Below are 12,500 nucleotides of genomic sequence, written 5' to 3' on the forward strand. Positions count from 1 at the left end.
CATTATCTTGACTTTGATGCATAAGATGTTTGTTTTCTACATTGTTACTGTAAGTAACATTGCCTTGCATGCACTTGCTGGTTTTGGTGCAGGTGCAGTAATTACTGTTCCTTTGATGTTAGTGATTGCCCGTTAATAACAAAGCAAACAGCATTCACATGTGTATGACAGTCAAAGAGTTACAATGTACAGATGAAATGATGCAAGTTGATAATCAGTGGAGAGTTAATTCTGAAATTAAACGAGAGTTACCTTAAAACAAACCCTATTTGATTCGAATTCTATCTCGTCGTCATTCAAGGATGGAAGAGTTACTTGAGAAGCATGAGTGAGCATGCCAGCTAGTCAATTCCATGAGCCTCTCCACCGTTTTGTTTCTTTTGTTTGTTTGTTTTTTTTTGTCACAAAATTAATTACCTTCAATCCTCTGGATAACCATAGGAAAGCTTTGTGGAAGCCCCTTAATTGAGTTATGGTATTTTTGCTAACCGTCCTTAACATGCAGGCAACTCTATTATGGCAAGTACAATGGATCAAGCACTAAGTGTACCTTCTGTTGATCAGAGCCCACACTGATACAACATCTGACCCAAGCAGGCTGTTGACCAGCTCAAAACCAACATTGACCTACGGTCAACTTTTTGGGGCAACTATGCTAACACATCCCACCAAGAAATGTTTTCGCAAAGGGCGGTCTCACACTGCCCAGTGGGCAGAAATGAAACTCGGCACAAATGGCATCACGACCGTTTTTCTTTGGATAAAGGTGAAATGACTTGCCTGAAATTCCACAAGAAATGTGGCGCGAGAAGCGCGAAAAGAACATGGCAATCGACTCATAAAATTGACTAGCAAGTATGCACATGCTACTCATATACAGTAGCAGTGACTACAACTGGTGACAAGGTAGAATTAGCAATTTAGTTGATCATCATCATAAAAAAATACGGAAATTAAATGCATTGAAGTAGTTGGCTTATATATTTTTTATCAAGGTACATGTACTTTTAAGTTACTTTACAAGACAGGAAGACTCTCTCCAAAACTGTACGTAATGGAAAACTTACCAGTTGGCCATCTGCCAAAGAGAAATTTCGTATCCATGCAATATTTTCTAGCAATGTTGGAAAACTAGCAAGATTTGATGCAATCATGGGAAAAACGTCTGCTGTGTTCCTATTTAAACCACATAAAAAAATACATCAATAATAATTTGATTTAATAATTTTGAGAGTGCCTCCATCCTAGGCCTTTTCAGAAAAATATCAAGGAAGTATTATAAGTATTCATTGGATGAGAGACCTTCACTACATACACTGTACATTGTATTAAATTTTTCTCATTGGCTGTTTCATTTATTCAGAAATTTATTGTTGTTGTCTTTGTCTTTCTTAATAATAATAATAATAATAATAATTTACACCAGGAGAAGAAGGTTATTATTGACTGTCATGTCATGCATAGGTATTTATATACACAGGGTTTCGAGTACAAATTGGAATAATTTTTATAATAAGTAAGAGTAAATTTTTAAAATACAAACAAAATTGAATAAGAGCCCATCTATAGGGCTCTTATTCCAAATATCATGAGAGAAAATATATATGATTACTTATAAATAAATAAATACACATAAAATATCAGCTTTATTACACTAATTTTAACTATCTGCACTTTCATAATCATTATGTCACTTTTCTGCACTCTGTTTGGGAATTATTAATTGACATGCTCTCAGCCAGTCAATGCACTGAAATTTTTGCACGTATTACATGTACATTTATTAGTTATTATGTTTTATTTTACATTATGTTAAGTTCTATAGTGTACATTCACTGTCACGGTATAGTTTCCGCTGTTTGCACTGGAGATGGATGAATGCATGCAACAAATATTGTTTTTCTTCAAGATTTCTTGTCATAGTTTACAATGAATTTTAGCAAGCATTCACTATTTCTGCAGGGGGTGCAGGGATGGCGCTGTGGTGAGAGCACTTGCCTCCCATCAATGTGGCCCGGGTTCAGTTCCCAGACTCAGCGTTATATGTGGGTTAACTTTGTTAGTTCTCTACTCTATACCGCGAGGTTTTCTCCAGGAACTCCGGTTTCGCTTCTCCTCAAAAACCAACACTTAACTATATTTGCGTTAATTGTTACTTTCAGTTTACAGTGTCCCCAATTAGTGCTCCAGTGTTAGAACGATTAGACACTTAAATAGAGTTCCTTTCATTTCCTTGTCCTTTTACCAAACTGTTGCACAGGATATCTCCAAAAAATACAAAGTGCTCCAGTGTAAGAACGATTAGACACTTAAATAGAGTTCCTTTCGTTTCCTTGTCCTTTTACCAAACTGTTGCACAGGATATCTCCAAAAAATACAAAGTAGCATCAAGCAAGACAAGAGAAGAGAAGAGAAGCCTTTACCTAAATACATGTACTAGTCAAGCAACTTATATCTAGAATGCTAAAATTGACAATGAACTCGTTTAAAGAGGCTCAGATCACTTTCAACACATTCGAAAAACTAGCATGACAAGTATTGAATCTCCATTGTACGTACAGTACTGTATTACCAAGCAACAATTTTATGGTACATGTACTATGATTAACGAGCTGCGCCTAATAGCCCTTAATCGTGATGATGTCTGACTAGTTAATTTTACCACCAAGCCTCAAATTTGAAAATGCAAAAGGAGCAAACTTGAGAACAGTATTGCATATCCGGATTACGTGAAAAATATCCAGATTAAGTAAAAAACTTTGTGCAAACGCGGCTTGGTGGTGAATTTTGAGCATATGCCATAATTGACGCATTAGGCGTATTATGTGATGTAATACATGTAGGTTACCATAGAAACATGTGATCAGTACAAAAAAACACCCTATCATTGTCTTTAAATGCTTATATAACACATATAGCTCAAGTCAGTGACCCCTATTCTTTCATTGCTGAAAAGTAATTTCAATGTAGCTTGCTAAATTGAAACTCCTTTCAATGTTTGAAAAAGAATCCCTGGATTGGACTCAGAGCTACTTTCACATTGCAAAGTTTAAATTAAAGTGACTCTGAGGGCACTGACGGCACTTCTGAGAATATTATTTAACTTTGCAAAGAGTTTCTCCTTAGACTGCTGATCACTTTTGGTTTTGAAATATAAGCAAATTCTCATACAAAACAACATGTACCAGTAGATGTAAGCTGTTTCAGGTGGCTGTCCTGTTGCTTTGGTAACCTATTATACCACATAAATGAGTGAAGCTTTAAAGAAATAATTGGTATTTTATAGGGTACCATAACCTTGCAGCTATGTGAAAAAGTTGTGTAGTACACTGCTCGAAGTCCCTTCTGAGTTAATCAAACAGCCCGTTTTGGTCACACAACAGAGCAGAGGGGAGAATGGTGACAGAGTGAGATGACAAAAACGGGTGGTTCAACTGACTCAGAAAGGACTGCTATAGCCGTCTACTTGTGTAGATTAAATCCTTGTGAGTAGCACCGTTTCTTTTAAGTGTTGAAACTGGTTTGAGCCTCCTCAAGTAATCAGCCCTCAGAGAACATAAGTTTTGACGGAGGCAAAAGCCATGATAGAGTGTACAAATGTGACCAATAATTATAAAAGTATGTTAGACTTAAAGAGGAGATCTGGGGACATGCTTCTCAACAAAACCAATTAAAATCACTCCAGAACCCAGAAAATCTCATTTTAAACATTCTTGAATCATGCTAGTACGACACTACCTACTTTAGACAACAGAATATTCAAACTAACCCATTACATCCACATGAGTGATGTCTTTAGTTTCAGATTGAATTTCAATATTAACCTGTTAAAAAATAAAATTGAATTCCTTGTGTTTATCTGTGATAATCTGGTCATCCATGAGAAAAAAATCTCAAGCAAATAGTGCTCCTTTCCAACAAATTTTTAATAATAATGTAAATATTGTTACTAAACGTCACAAGCAAATAACAAGATACTCCAACCACTTAAAAAATATAACAATTATTATTGTTCATGTATATGACTTACATGTAGTTTTTATAACTACATGGTAATAAAGTTCAATATAATTATCTTCAGACACTTATTAATGAATGTGCAAACTTTAAAAAAGATCTTTTGGGGGAAAATGAAACAGAGCTGGCAGCACAATGCTTTACCTAAAAGGGAAGGAACTGTAAGCCTGAAATTTGAAATATTAAGCAATTAGAAAGCTTGATTCTTACCATTTTTAAACGTCTTCATTTTCCTAATTACTCAAGAAATTTAAAAGATACGTTTTACCTGTGCCCCAGTAACTATTCTTAAGAGGTCAAAATAATCTCTCTCTGCCCAAGCCCTCTACCACTTCAATGGTATCAACTCCCTCAGTTACTTGGTAGCAAAATCCTGGAACTCCCTTCCAGACCATTACCGCGCTTTTTTAGATTATAATTCTTTTCATCGACTAATACTGATGTACATGTATCTACAGTACTTATAATTTTGATAGGAACAAATGAATGAATTTTAATCTTGCAATCAGCATTTAATAAGTAAACTAAGTTAATTTAGTAGGTTATTTATTTAGGTAGTTAGTTTTTTTTTTTTTTTTTTTTTTTTTTTTTTTTGCGTTTTATATAGAATTAAGTCGTTAGCTTGTACTTAGCTCAAAGATATTAGCACTTAGCTGCTACTCTGTAAACTTGAGAAAAAATAAATAATGCCTGCCCTCATTGTCATTTTGCTTTGTGGGGGATTTGTGCATAATTTCTATTGATTTGTCATAACCACAACATTCAGTGTGGGGATTTCCACCATTGCACTTATCAGATCGTTTTTTGTTTTTTTTACTAGTCCTATCATTGTTTAAAATCTTGAAAAAGTAAAATAAAATGAGTGTCATATTATTGGAGCATATCAGACTCGTACTCCTTTCCTCAGAGACGCATATTCTTTCAAGAGAACTCTTTGATTATACGTAACAGGCACCTTAAGAAATCTGCAAAATAGTTTCAACGAGATGCTTCTGTGAAGCATACACTGGGTTGCCTGTGGTAGGTGCCACAGAAAATCAGAAGGCACTGAATTGTGTGGTATTGAAATACAGCATTCCAGTCTCTGAAGAACAACAAATAAAGGAGAAGCGAGAAACATTGGCTTCTTGGCTGACATGTTGATAATTTTCAAGTTCCCCCACAACTTCTGTTTACCACAAGTGTGCCCTCTGAGCATCTGACAGCTTTCTAATGCTACAGTTCACTGAAGTTAAGCCCTGCCGGGCGGGGTTAGTGTTTGGATGGGAGACCAAGACAACATTCCCCTCATAAAACAGAAGCATCGGACCGAAAATACTATTAACTCTAACAAATGCGAACTCAGCAAGGTACAGATCTTGTTAGCTTGCTTTATGCAAAACAAATATTGATGAAAAAGCAAATAACTATTGATACACAGTTTTCAGAAAGAGCAGAAGGAAGTTTCCCGAACGGTCGATCGAGAATAAAATATTTACGACATCAAAACAACATTAATTTTGAACCGTGAATATAGAATATAAAAAGTTACGATCAGCGACAAACATTTTGGGAGATTTTTGCTACGTTCAAGTAAATTGCAAAATCGAAAGTGACATGGCCGGAATTCAGCGGGCGCCGTGATTAAGTTACCGCGGCATGTTTACTCGCCAAACAGTGAAGCATCCGTGTCAAATGATGGCAAGATACCGGGTTTTTGTAAGTTTCTTTTTCAGTCAAGTGTTATAAAGTTTGACAATGAAATGAGCGAAGTCAAAACAAAGATCAAAATCGCCCAACTCTTATTTATGCAAAGTCAAAATTTATCCCCAAGACGCGTACGACGTTATTTATCACCAGGTAATTCCATCATTTTGGAAATAGCAGCTACTTTATTATTCATCTGCGTCACAAGTTTTCACTGATTTTGGGGCTCATTTTGTTGAAACTCAAGCACGCTTCCAACAGGCCTGTGAACCCTTCCTGCTTACAGAGCAATACTAAAAAACTTCTCCCATATCACATTTCAACCTTAAGCTCGAAAATTCAATACACAACATGATATTATAATTCACAAAGGCAGAAAATACCACAGAATCCTTTTCCAGCGAAAAAATTATTGAAACTAACAACATATTTGCTCTTAGAGACGAAAACCTCTTCCTATTTCATTGCGTGCGTGAAGACAAGAAACTCAATCGCGTCACATTACCAAATAGAGCTCACTTTGATTTCGTCTCGACGGGCGATAGATTGTTGTCGAAGTCCAGTACTCGTCGCTTTTGAGCTTCCTGCCTAGTTTATCCAACTGACTTTCCATTATTGAGCTCCATAAGGGTATATTTTGTTTAAGGATCCACTAAAACGCCATTCGCGTTACATGACTTTCGACGCCATTGCAGGCTAAGTTAATGATTCTACTGTGTCCACCAGAGAAATCTACGCAGTTCCACTACCCTCTCGATTCTAAGAACATACGCATAGAAGGCTCTATGCACAAAGACACCACTTACCAGGGGAGTGACAGGCAAGACTTTTACCGACACGGAAAAAAAAAAAAAACTAAAAAAAAGAAAAAAAAGAAAACAAACAAACTAAACGAAGACCTCGACTGGTTTGCCATAGGCAACCCAGTAATAATCAATTGAGGAAGTGATAAAGTCCTTTATGAAAAATCCTGTAGTTCACCAGAATAACTAATTTTACTTTACAGGCCACTTTGCAAGGAGAGAAAATTGTAAGAAAATTGAAAGTTCACCACACATGGTTGCATCTGCCGTATATATCTTACATCACTTTGTAACTTATTAACTACTTAATAACCACGAGTGAGGTTGTTACAGCAAAATCTCAAACTGAGACCTTTCTGTGTTGACTGAGCGATAGCGAGGTCAATACAGCTAGGCAAGTTTTGAGATTTTGCTGTAACGACCAAACGGTCAAGGTTGTTAAGTAATGATCCGTGTAAGGTGGATAGCAATTTCCTTTGTTATGCGGCAACGGGGCTTTCCCCACATAGGAATGTTATCATTTTTACACAGAGAATGCATAAACCTACAGGAAGGCAGTTAATTCAATAAAATTCATTTACAGCCCAATTTAAAAGGGTGTTTTTTTGTGTTGAAAGATTTTGAGCAATCACAAGAGTTGAAAGCAAAAGCCAAGAAACGTTTACAATTTTACATGTTCCCCACATACGATTTCTGTGGAATTCATTTAAACTGAGACCAGATGAAAGATGGAAGATGGTTGGAATTTAAGGTTAACCGTTTGCTGTTTAAGCCAATCAGAAGTAAGTACAGACAATAGAAAAGTTATCACCTTTTTGCATACCAATTGAATTCCAACATGTTCGTTGCCGTTGTTGCTATCGTTCTTATCTGGACCGTTTCTTAAGTTGTTTATTATGTGGATAACAGAACGGTTCTAAAGGAAAAGAACTAATTTACATAATCCTTAATTGGCCCGTGGGAATTACGGGAGAACAATGCCTTGCCGCTAAAATAGCTGCTCTTAGCCGATCACAGCGTGCGTTATATCGGCCAGTAACACTTGCCATATAATAAAATTATTTAATATATAGCATGTTTTACCTTGTTCAAAGCTTTACCAAGTTTTCTCTGAGCAATCTAATCAGTGCAACTGAAGGTGAGATTTTATCTACTGTTTCCATGATTTCTTCAGTATTAACAGCCCTCTAAAAGGAACGTTTTCAGAAACAAGGTCATTTTATTTTCACACTAACCCATCCTCGCACTTATCTGCAGTGCTTTCAGTAAGAGCCAAGGATTCACCGCCTGTTTTTTGTTCAAAGAAGTATGTTATTGTGTGTTCACAGGTTTATGAGTCTGAGCTGAAATCTCATGTGCAATACACCGGACACTATTGGATGAGAACCTGTGAAAAACCTGTGAAAAACCTGTGAATTTTCCTGTGAAAAAAGCTATGAAATACTAATTTTCATGTGTTTTTTCAAAGGTTTTTCACAGGTTTTTCACAGGATGTGAAATTTTGAAAACCTGTGAACAGGGCACTTTTCACAGGGTCAAAACCTGTGAAAAAACCTGTTAAAAAACCTGTGAAATAAAACCTGTGAAAAATCCTGTGAAAAAACCTGTGAAAAAGAATCTTGCGCTGGAGCTTTTTCACAGGTTTTTTCACAGGGTCTAGAATCTCAAAACCTGTGAACAGGGCACTTTTCACATAGTCACAACCTGTGAAAAAACCTGTGAAAAAAAACCTGTGAAAAAACCTATGAAAAAGAATCTTGTTCTGGAGCCTTTTCACAGTACGTACAGGTCACACGCAGGGTCAAAATCTCAAAACCAATGAACACGGCACTTTTCACATGGTCCCTTGAACTGATTACATAGTGTTCATTAATATATTGGCAAAATTTGACAGGCAATATGACATGTCATTGATGAGTAACATTCCTTCTTCTGACAATTGAGACATGCATAGCTATAGGTCTGTTGGTGTTCTGGTTTACTTTTAGGTAAACAACATTTCTAGATCTGTCACAAAGCGGCAAGATTATGACGCGTCGCGGTAAACATAATGAAGTAACCTGGAGTGCTACTGGATACCTCCAGATAAAGCCCCGATACCATGCCTTAGGAAAGTTTCCTAAGGCTTTGTATGGGACAACAGGAGGTACCTCATACAGTGCACACATTTTCCGTCCTTTTCACAAGGATTAAGCTTGTGAGGAGATGTGCAAGATCTGTAAAAGTTAACTGTGGGAAAACTAGGTGTTTAAGACAAATTAGGAGTTTTTTCACCTTCCCAAAGACTTCTTAATTAGTTGTAAAAATCTCTGAAAAAGTTACTTTTGCACAGTGCAAAAAGTAACTTACCGGTAGTTAAAGTTAATGAGGTTTAAAATAATTTGTATAAATGCCAACAACAAAATGTTCAGCTCTTACATCCCTTCCAAAATTATGAATGCATGCAGCATGCATGCTCTGCATGCCTGCAGCATGCATGCTCTGTATGCCTGCAGCATGCATACAGTGCTTGCATGCAAATTGGCACTTTGTGCATGCATGCAGGGGAATGACTAGTTGCATGCAGAAAAAAGGTGAGTGAGCATGCAATTGAAGGAGAAAATTGCATGCATGCAGGAAAATGCAAAATGCTTTTGCTTGTTTAACAAATTGAAAAGTAATCAAATTATGGAGGGGACATTTACTTTTGACTGCTTTAACCCTTTGACACCTCAACACCCTAGGAGTCCATTCCAATTCACAAGTGAAATCTCTTGGCATTAGACAGAAAAATCTGTCAATAGTTTTTCCCAGGGGTTAATAAGAGTTAACAATGCTGTAGAGAATAAAAAGGTGACATTTTTTCATTTGTTAACATTTTTATTGCCCTCAAAGAAGGAGCAGTTACTAAATGAAAGAATGTTACAGCCTGAAAGAGAACCTTTCAAAATGTAAAAATTCAACAAATTTATCTCGTACAGTCTTAAATGCTGTAAAAAATGACTTCTATGATAATAATTGTTGTACAAATATTGTAAATAGGTGATTGTATCATGTACATGTTCATTTTAGGTTCTTGTTAAGTTAAATAAGGCTTAAAATTCGTTGTGTTAATGGCATTCTTCTTAAATGTTGCCACTATCAGCAGATGTCAAAATCGACAAAACAATCTCATCATTTTGCCTGTGCCGACTGCCTCTTGTTTCAATCGCCACCTGGCCAATGTTCCGGTTCACGGTACTTGCACTGTATGATTTGGGGTAAATTCGTCTGAGAAAATCTGAAATTCATGCAAGAAATATAATTATTTTAAGCAATTGAAGAGTTTGAAAGTGAAACCACTGAGAATATAATTTTGGCCTCAATGAATTTCTCACTGCAAAAAAACGTTAATTAATATCAGACTGTGTTCTGCTACTTCGCTCAGAGAAATCAGGTACTTTTTCCCCTAAATTCATTTTTGATGGACTTGAATGTACTTTTTTTAACCTCAATTTCAAAATTATTATCAGATTTGACACTGCTATCTTCGAGCTACAGTGAACCTTTCTTTTTATTTTTGCCTAGACCAACCATAGCATTTTTTACGTAATTCAATTGCGTTTTAAGTTGCATCTACAAACATATCATGACGTTTTATGCAAAACAGGTTGTTATTGAGTAATTGTTACAAAAGAAGGTTAAAACTTAAGATCCTAAGGAAATGTATATTACAATGTAAGTGTTATTTTCAGCTCACCGGTATTGTAAGTATCTAAGTAAAAATTAATAATAAATTTAAACAAACTGTTAAAAATAAAGCCATTGCTGTTGATAAAAAATCTTCCTTTATCTTTTCTACTCAATTTGGTGCCCAGAACAGAAATTGCAATACAGAGCTTCCAGATTTCAAAATTTTCTGGGGTAGAATACCCCCAGACTCCCGCCCCTTCCTACACGAAGGTAATGGCTCCTTGTTGATACAGTCAGCTAATTGAGTTAAACCAGCTGCCTACAGTACTTCAAATTTTATTGAAACCCCTGAGTTTACATGTATTTACAAAGTAAAAATGAATAATTTCTTGTTTCACATTATGTGTTAAATGAAACAGTTACCTTGAATTAGAGTCAGCCTGTGTTCATCAAACTTCTGCTTAGGCTCCTTTCCAGGTTGTGGCGGAGATCTGTTCTTGGCTGTTGTACCAGAAATTGTACAGACAGATCTTTCAAGCACTGTGAACATAGTGATGGCTAGTATCCTAGCAGCCCTAGACACTGCATCAACATTGGCTGCCTTGGATTTGAGATGTTGAAGAACTTCACTCAAAATGTGCTTTGCACTGAACAGCTGCTGAGGGCAGTTGTGATAACTTGGCTGCTTTTCGTTTTCCCAATCATATTTGCTGTTTTCCTCCACAAATTCTTGGCAATCATTAATGTGATCCACAGGCTTTTTTTCAGGCTTTGGAGAGACTTTCAATACCTGCAGGAAAGAGGGATTTTAAACCATGATTTTTCAACAAATACATTAATAATTTATTGGTTTACTATTATCTCTTATTAAGTACAATTATGTACATCCTGGCTTTCAAGTGGTACTATGATCAAAAAATCATTTCCTTTTTTTCTTCTGATTTTGAAAGCGTGTTCGCTGAACACCTAACTGGCAAAATTTTGAGCTTTGAGTTTTATCCAAAGGCTGTTTATTTTTAGTGTAAGTTTTGGATTCCATGGTCCGCCATTACTCACGTTCAAAACTGGCCGATTGGACCTCAGAGGGTTGGATCTAGAGAAAATGACGTCATTTACTCACTAGCTTAAAATTTCAGCGTGTAAACCGAATTTATTATATATGCAAACCACGGGTTGAAAAGTCTGAAAGCCCGAAACTCCCGTGCTGCATATTAATTAGGCCGCGTACACACGCATTGCATTCTTAAACTAGTGAGTGTTTGACGTCATTTTCTCCTCGATCCAGCTCTCTCAAGATTTTGAAGTTAGTAATGGCGGACCAATAAATAAGAAAATTCCAGCTAAAATAAACAGGTGTCTTTTTAAAATCAGTGAGTTAGCGTTTAGTTAACATAGTTTTGAAATCCAAAGGAAAAACAAAATTTTTTTTTGGTCGTAGTACCACTTTAAAAAATGTTGGAGTTGTCATTTTATTCTCATATTTCTTAATAGAAACAGTCACTTTCAAGAAATCTAATTTCCTAATCTAGCTGACCACTTCCAGTTTATTGGTTTTTTCCCCTTTTAGGTGTATTAACCATTAATTGACAGGGAGTTCTAATGTTGACTAAGTGAAGTGTCTGTTTAGCAAATAGATTTCATTAAGAACAGAAAAAATGTATCGCCGAATGTGTCACTGATCACTGTTCTTACCAGATTTTGACTTTTACTGTGATTTACTACTGAATAGATGCATGGAACATGGAATCCATTATTTTGTTAGCTCAGAAGCCCCCCATCAATTGACTTAAACGTTTAAGCGCTTTGAGTCTTTGTTGGATCGTAAGTGTTTTCTCCAGCCCATTCAATAATACACCAACCTACATTGAGATTTTTACTTGTAAATCCTTAGCACTCTTTTAAAAACTAAACAAAGACTCTTGATGTTCTCCAAACCTCAATTTATTTATAACATGCTGACGCATGATCCTAGATCTATATGAAATAGATTTAATATCGCCAGCCTTAGAACGGAACGTCCACAACGAATTGGACGCCATCTTGAAATCGAACATCAAGAAGGCCTATATATCAATTTCGTTGAATGAAAACTGCTCTAGCACCGTGGTAAGTTTACAGAAACTAAGAAAAATTCATTCAGTGTATCAACATGAAGTTTTCCAAGGTATTGGGGATCAACAATCCAGCGGGCGACAAAAACGGTAACTGATCGTCTCGCCTTTTAGCTTAATTCGTCCAAAAACAAGACTACGCCATCGATCTTTCGGCCGCTCGGGAACGTGCGGTCAAACCTAATTTATCACGGCTTTAAGGACAGAAGATTTACCATCAGAACCAAGTAAA

At 36.3% G+C, this 12,500-nt stretch overlaps 1 long non-coding RNA gene across 1 annotated transcript in view; it reads right to left on the reverse strand.

The window, feature by feature from the left end:
- Nucleotides 1-9,278: 9,278 nt before the first annotated feature.
- Nucleotides 9,279-12,500, reverse strand: part of LOC137970771 (uncharacterized) — a 4,413-nt gene continuing 1,191 nt past the window's right edge. The window contains exons 2-3 of the long non-coding RNA XR_011116861.1: nucleotides 10,581-10,947; nucleotides 9,279-9,765 (exon numbers count right to left, since the gene is read on the reverse strand). This is a non-coding gene — a long non-coding RNA (uncharacterized lncRNA). The remainder of the gene's footprint in view (nucleotides 9,766-10,580; nucleotides 10,948-12,500) is intronic.

This window comes from Montipora foliosa, chromosome 9 (genome assembly GCF_036669935.1).
Source record: "Montipora foliosa isolate CH-2021 chromosome 9, ASM3666993v2, whole genome shotgun sequence".
Lineage (NCBI taxonomy): Eukaryota > Metazoa > Cnidaria > Anthozoa > Scleractinia > Acroporidae > Montipora > Montipora foliosa.